General features: G+C 37.0%; 1 long non-coding RNA gene across 1 annotated transcript; it reads right to left on the bottom strand.

Annotated features, from left to right (window-relative positions):
* Positions 1–3,614: 3,614 nt before the first annotated feature.
* LOC139824459 (uncharacterized) lies at positions 3,615–6,685 on the bottom strand. Its single transcript, XR_011735104.1, has 3 exons — positions 5,815–6,685; positions 5,243–5,698; positions 3,615–5,003 (listed from the first exon to the last, which is right to left on the bottom strand). It is a non-coding gene; the product is annotated as an uncharacterized lncRNA (long non-coding RNA).
* Between the last annotated feature and the right edge of the window lie 476 nt (positions 6,686–7,161).

Consider the following 7,161-nt stretch of genomic DNA (forward strand, 5'->3'; position numbering starts at 1 on the left):
GACAATTTTCGAGAAGGGTTACACGCCGAATTGAACCACCGAGGTGTTTAAGATCGTTAAAGTGCAGCATACCAATCCCGTAACCTACCTACTCGAGGACTATCGTGGAAAATTCGTCGCTGGAGCGTTCTACGAGTACGAGTTGCATCGCGCGACTTATCCTGACATGTATCTCGTGGAGAAAGTACTGCGCAGGAGGGGCGACGAGGTTTACGTGAAATGGCTGGGATTCGATGGATCACACAACTCATGAATACACAAGGACAATGTGATTTAATTCGTGCAAACTGTATTTTTATTCTTAATATAAAAAAATGATACATGTAAAGTGTTTGAAATATGTAATACATCCAAAGCCACAAGATCGTCCGACACACCCGCATGAAGCCATGTTTCAGATACAGAAATTATGTGATGAGAATTAGTACTAAAATGTAAGCGAATAAAGTCGATATGCCCACGTAGGGAATTGGCGTTAAACTGCGCAATGCGGAGCGAAGAAGGATTACATGCTGAGTCGTGTCGAACAATCGAAGGCAACGGACGAGCCAGCGAGGCACGTCAGACGAGCTTAGCGAGATCAGCGTCTGAGTCAATGCGGATAAATGGGCTGTCCGTCGGAAGACCTTACGCATATATAGCCATTTTTTACCCAAACAAACTTATAAGAGTTCTCCCCAGCAATACGCTTGACTCGTTGTAGCAAGTCATACGTGTACTTAGGGAGCAGTACATTTACGTATACATATCGATCGGAACCAACATCACATATATCCCGCTGTTTAAGAGCACCCTTTTCACGCTTTTTCGAAATTATGGTAACGCACACAGTACTAGAAGCAAGAGTGACAATCATCGAGCTCGACGCTGCAGTCGCCTTGGAACGGCCCTGAGTAGCAGATGGTGCTCTGTTGACCATTCTCACGCCAAGAACGTGACAAGCCAAGTGAGGTACATTTAATGCCGCGAGTACATTTTCAGAGAGTTTTGCAGGAGTGACAGATGTCGTCGATGGCAAGCCGGATATAATAAGTTCATTACTCAGATGAACGTCATGAGTTGACCGAGCAGACTTAAGATCACGGATTTCACGAATAAGATTGGCATTGTCTAGCTCTAATTGCGCGATGCGCTGACTATTTTCAGCTACGGTATCGGTAAGACGATTTAAGCAATTAAGTTTGTCATTGAGCTCTTCATTGGTACGTTGCTGACAGTCAATAAAAGCAGAAAGCTTAGCATCCGTCGCCTTCACCTGCTCAAACAACCCACGCAAAAGCTCATTTGTAGAGTCATGCGCGGCACCGCTCGCAGTATCGCGCGTAATAAGATGCGCTTGCGCGCCAGAGTGCGCGGCACCGACAACAACAGACGCGGTGTCACCTAAAACGGTAGGAGAAAACGTACGGCGTTCATCCCTAGTAATTGGCATACTCGACAGCTGAGACTTGCAACAGTCACCAGTAGCTTTCGTGATTAAGTACGATTTGACACAACCCGGATGAAACTCCCTAGCGCATACACTACTGGCACAGATTAATAGACAGATAGCCAATGGCCCCTCAAAAGTCGAGACCAGCATTTCCGTACTTTAATTACCGACACACTTTGCCCCTTACCGACAGACTTTGCCCCTAGGATTGAGTCCGGACTAAATCACATTACAGACTTTGCCCCTGGTGCGAGTCCGGACTAAATATACCCGATTTTACCTACAGACTTTGCCCCTGGTGCGAATCCGGACTAATTTTGCAGTGATGCCAGGTTTCAGCAGTGATGTCAGATGCTCGATGCTCGGTCAGCCGAGCCGGCGAGAATCGTGCTAGGCTTCTTGTTAATATCTCGGCGCTCGCGCTCGCGCGCGCGCACGCACCTAGGTCTTGTCGTACTTAATAATATAATTACTTATGACATTTATTGTCATTATATACAGGGTGTTTGATATAAAAGTAACCACCCGAATAGGGGGGGTAGATTGGGTCAAACTGAAAAGAAAAGTCTTATACCATTTTGCAAAATTTGCAATAGTTAACGAGTTATTAAATAAAACATCTGAGCGAATGAGCGCACAAGGAGCGATAGAAGCGGGCCTCGGCGGCTGGCTGGGCTGGCACGGTGCCCAGCGCGCGGCGAGCGGGGCGCGGCGAACGTCGAGTGACAGATGTTATACACTGCGGCGAAAAAGTATTAGAGCCAGCCCATACTAAACTTACGATAATTCCTTCGCGTAAACGGGATTTTGTAGTAACTTACAATAATTTACTCCGCGTAAACGAGTGAATTATCGTAAGTTACTACAGAAGTAACGCGCTCGCGTAAACGTAGTAACAGGTAGCACACGTATTGCATAGGCATTGCCGTAGCGTCTTACGCCTTAGATAATATTAATTAGTTTAGCTTGAATTATGTGTAATAGAAACATTTAATTTTAGTAAATTTAATTATTTTGCATGTCAAAGTTTACGAGGTTTACCAAGCTTTACTTTAACTTTTGTTTATGTTAGAATAACTTTAATGGTGCGTGTCCACCTGCGAGTAAAATTCTCGAGAGTAGCTCTCGAGATTGATTCTCGCAAATAGACATATTCCTGGAGAGTATCTAATGGTACGTCTCCACCTGCGAGTAAGAACTCTCGAGAGCAAAAAGAAAGAGAGAGAGAGAGATACTCTCGAGAGTCTCTCTCTCTTTCTCTCTTTTTGCTCTCGAGAGTTTTTACTCGCAAGTGGACACGCACCATAACGGAGAATGAATCGCAGCTCTCGGCGAGAGAACTTTTAAAGACCTACTCGCAAATCGACACGACGTTATTTTACTCTCGGAGATCAGCTCGCCAAGCTCGAACGCTGTTTGTATTTTGAGAGCTACATGTTGAGAGTAAAAACCGAGATGGCAAAAGTTTGTTCCTTTGATGACACAAAGGAACTTATTGAATAATGCGGAAATCATGAACTATTGTAGAATACTACTGTGACAGAAATAAAAAAATTTAAAAATTTTTATGTTCTGCGAATATAGTGCGAAAAAATTCATAATTTAAAGAATTAGATAAGAATATTTTTAATACATTTTCTAATTACTTGGTCAATAATTAGTTACACTTTAGTTTTACATACTTTGCACGTTTTAGTTACAGTGCTGAAATTAAATACATTTTTACATCGCGAATTAAGTACATTTAAAAAAAGAAAATAAAATTATTAAATATTTACATGTAATAATCTAATATCAAGAATCAATCTCGAGAGCTACTCTCGACAGTTTTACTCGCAGGTGGACACGCACCTTAAAACTCTCGAGAATATCTCTCGAGAGTTATTCTGACACTGTCCATTTGAGAGTAATTTTTCTGACATTTTATTCTCGCAAGCATCTCGCGAGAATCCGGAGAGTATTCTTTCGGAGAGTTCTCTTAAAACCGTGTCCACTTACGTATTTTTTTAGTCGATGTCTGAGAGTGGTGACATCATAATGTCGCGTAAACGAATGGTACAAGACTTTTCTTTTCAGTTTGACCCAATCTACCCCCCCTAGTCGGGTGGTTACTTTTATATCGAACACCCTGTATATATATATATATATATATATATATATATATATGAAGTCGAGACCGAGGATTAATGAACAATTAATACTATTGTTATTATATAATAATAAAGAAAACTTATTTTGTAATTTAAAAATAATTTTTTATTTTTTTATGAGCAAATCGTTAACTTTCCTAAAGTTGTTGGAAAATATGCGAATAATTTTAATGTTTGTCAAATAATTTTCCTAGTTTATATTACTACCTAGTTAAATACAGTTTATATTTAGATAAAACAAGAGCCAATACCGAACAACAGGATTCTAAATAATATTATAGTTTAATATTCCGTCAAAATAACTGAAAGCGTTTCGTGCTTTACAGAGACTTTTTCAATCAATCAAATAAATCCCTCTAATTAACTGTAATACATTATCATAATAATATCCCGTTACATAAAAAATCCGTCGAGAGATGAAATCAATTAAAAGGAAGTTTAACATCATAAGATTAACATTAATTAATAATTATAGCATTTTTATTATGGAATTTATCCTCTCTATTGATTTAAATCATAGCGGTCGTTTTTACTTTCTTAATATCAATAATTATAGTATACAAGTTACATGGAGTTATTAAGAAGCCACATCAAGTTGAAAGCCCAAAAAACCGATTAACAAATAGTTGAAATGTATGCGTGGTCAAACTATAAATTTAATTAGAGAGTTGTTAACAATTAAAACTTAAAAAATAATTATTCGTTTAATGGCAAGAAAAATCGTGTTAGAAGGCTGAAAAATGTGGAGCGAACGGCCTTAATCATTGCGTGTCAAAAAATTTTCCGAAGTCAAGCTATGTAATAGTCAAGTAGTAAAAAATCTATAAATTAAGTAAAAATCGAATTCTTTAAAACTATGACATAAAAAAGTAGTAATTCTCAACAAAAGGTAGACTTATAGTCTTATAAACTCGAATTAGCATCAGCTAAATTCTCAAATTAACGAAGGCTCCTATGCTTCAATTCCAAAAAGCGACTGAACGAGCAAAGACTCAGTTTTATTATTTTTCAACAGTATAATTTAATTTTTCTTATATTTCACAGTTGTTTCGTACAAGCTCGCGCAGGAGCCTAGGCTTGAGATTTTAGGAATAGATGAAACGACACATACAATTTATTCTTCGAGGGAGAGATCATATATTGTAACATACAATTAAGTATTCCAAAGTGAATTTCCTTTAAGTGGTTTGAATTAATACATATAACACAAATAGCAAGTCATAGAAGATATAATACGTCTCAAACGAATGGTCTTGTGTTAGTTTGCTCAATCAAATACGCTTCACAATAGTCAGATCATATAATAACTTCCGAAGGTTGATTTCTCAAAGAAGTAATATTCTTTTCATCTTTCTCAGGACTGGATGTAACTTCAATTAGTATTTGTAAGACTATAATATAGCTTACTTCGTATTATGTTCCTGTAATTAGACCGTTCGTATGAAACAGATAATACACAAAATAAAGTAAATAATCACTCAAAGTAAAGAAGCATAAATACATAGTAATAAAGAACATGGAATGGATAGATTGATACGTCGTATTAAACTATGTGATGTAATTTCAGTCTACTTATAATGCTAATATCTTCGGAAGTATTCAACAAACTCTGAATATAGTCGATAATATGCAAAATATTATGCATAATATTATACATCACCTTTTATATATATATATCTATATATCTTCTTTTTTGTTTCTTTGTAATGAAAGACGTATCCATCTATAATTATTTTACCAATAACCGTTTCAATCTTGCATATTTCTCGACGAAGCTAATATAATATACGCTAATATGCGCAGGATTGTAATAATATACATATAAAGCTAAATAATTCTGACGAAAATAATGAATATAATAAAGCGAGTAATTTTATACAAAGTTAAAGTATGTCTCAGTCAAAATGACTACAATTTCTCGTGGCTTTTAATTAATTACATGTTAAAGTAAAAAGATTATCATATATGTATCGGTTGCAACCTTAAACTAATCACTCTAAGAATTTACTGAGCTCAGATTCGAATAGATTTTATCTTTCCATGTTAAGTCATGTTTGTCGGCAGACAATAGGCATCGTTATGTGAGAACGTTAGCCTCCTTTACTTTTCACGAAATCTGTAACCAAGATCACTATGAAGAGACGGGAATATTAATCCGTCGTAACACTCGAGAATACGAGTGACTCTCGATAACCGATAAGGATCTATGGTTTTCAGAATTCTAATCGTTACCTTTAGACTGAAGAAATCTCTGTTTGTTTGATAGATTCTTAAACAAAGAATCTATTGTCCTCTTTCTGATAGACCATCATTATCTCAAGTCGTTTAACAGCGGTTGTTCCTTTGTGAGATACGACGATACGGTAATGGCGGATCGTCCTTCCTTCTTTGCACGCAGTTATAAAGGCGTGGTCTGTCTCTGAGCCGGTATAATCTCGTAGCGTATACTTCGTAAGGTCTGTTTATCGTTGAACAGAGCTGCTATACAGGTAGCAGATATCAGAAGTCACGTCGTTTAGACGATAATCGGTATTTGTCAATGCTACGATTCTCGCTTCTCGAATATTCTAACACCGGTACGTCTCAAGCACGAGCACGTTGTTACCTCGACCAACGCCCGGAAACGAATGCTCGACCGTTCGTCGTAGGATCGCACGCTTCCTCCTAGCGCACGCGCAATACAATACTTTATTCAAATTACGATGCGTCCAGCGCAGATCGCGCGGGAACACACAAGACGACGCTCGTATCGCCATCTAACATGTCTCGATCTGACTAATTTATTACGAACACAATATCTCTATATGATCTCTCCTCCATTTCTATTTACATTTTAAACAACAGTATTTACATTAAATTTCATAAAGAAAATGATGATTTATTTTGAAATATCTTCAGTAATTTTTCAATAACTTTCATTTCATTTATCATCAATTTCATAGTACTTTCAGCAAAATATTTTCATCTGAGTCAATTGAGACAGAATTTCAGTAAAATTCCATTATATTCAGTAAAATATTTCCATCAGAGTAATAATAATAGTAATAAGATTCTAAGATTTAAAATCAATTTAATATAAGAACGCCATCAAGTCCGAGCTAGGATCTAAGTAGCAAATAATTTCCGTGTAAATTTCCAATACTATTTCCAACTAAACTGCGCGCCAACGAATTGTCGGTCTTGAAACACAGCTTTTTCGTTAGAACAGTCAATTCACTTAAATAAATCGCAAATTGATTTAATTTTTGATGCTGATACAAATCGTATCTAACATCCTCCTTCCCCCGAATATTACTGTAAAGAATTTATTGCGAAAAAATATTATCTTAGTCAGGGTTTTTTCGCAATAAATTCTTTACAGTAATATTCGGGAGAAGGGGGATGTTAGATACGATTTATATCAGCATCAAAAATTAAATCGATTTGCGATTTATTTAAGTAAATTTACTGTTCTAACGAAGAAGCTGTGTTTCAAGACCGACAATTCGTTGGCGCGCAGTTTAGTTGGAAATAGTATTGGAAATTCACACGGAAATTATTTGCTACTTAGATCCTAGCTTGGACTTGATGGCGTTCTTA

This window comes from Temnothorax longispinosus, unplaced genomic scaffold (assembly GCF_030848805.1).
Source record: "Temnothorax longispinosus isolate EJ_2023e unplaced genomic scaffold, Tlon_JGU_v1 HiC_scaffold_380, whole genome shotgun sequence".
NCBI lineage: Eukaryota > Metazoa > Arthropoda > Insecta > Hymenoptera > Formicidae > Temnothorax > Temnothorax longispinosus.